Source organism: Myotis brandtii, unplaced genomic scaffold (genome assembly GCF_000412655.1).
Source record: "Myotis brandtii unplaced genomic scaffold, ASM41265v1 scaffold1327, whole genome shotgun sequence".
Taxonomy (NCBI): Eukaryota; Metazoa; Chordata; class Mammalia; order Chiroptera; family Vespertilionidae; genus Myotis; species Myotis brandtii.
In genome coordinates this window covers 735199-735627 of record NW_005354705.1, presented here as the reverse complement: position 1 = coordinate 735627, position 429 = coordinate 735199, and the positions used below count along the sequence as shown (strand labels likewise).

The window sequence follows — 429 nt, the reverse complement described above, 5'->3', positions numbered from 1 at the left end:
ATAAATTTGACCATGACATTTCCTCTGCTCAGAAACCTCCAGCAGTCTACCAAACTCTTTGGCAAGGCAACTCATTCCTTTCTGGACCCTGGCTTGGATGATCCTCTACTGAGATGTTGCAACTTCTACTGACCACAATTTCAATCACTTTCCCATCTCCTGTGTAGGACCCACATTCCCCATCATCTGTACTGCCCTTTCTTACTGTGGCAAACTTTATGCCTCCTTTAAACTCTCCCTTAAATGTTCTCTACTCTCTGACAATCTTACCAACCTCCACTGATCCACGCACGCAGGCAAAACCAGTAACTCTTCCCTGTGCCTCCACAGACCTTAGTAGAAATTTGTGCAAAGCTATGGTCACCCTGGGTTGTAATTATTTACATAGTTCTGTCTCCATGAACTAGCTGTGTTTACCTTTTTATCTCA

At 43.8% G+C, this 429-nt stretch overlaps 1 long non-coding RNA gene across 2 annotated transcripts in view; it reads right to left on the bottom strand.

Annotated features, from left to right (window-relative positions):
- The window catches only part of LOC102247498, a 21076-nt gene that overhangs the window by 18958 nt on the left and 1689 nt on the right, over positions 1-429 (bottom strand). The gene's annotated exons all lie outside the window — the stretch shown is intronic.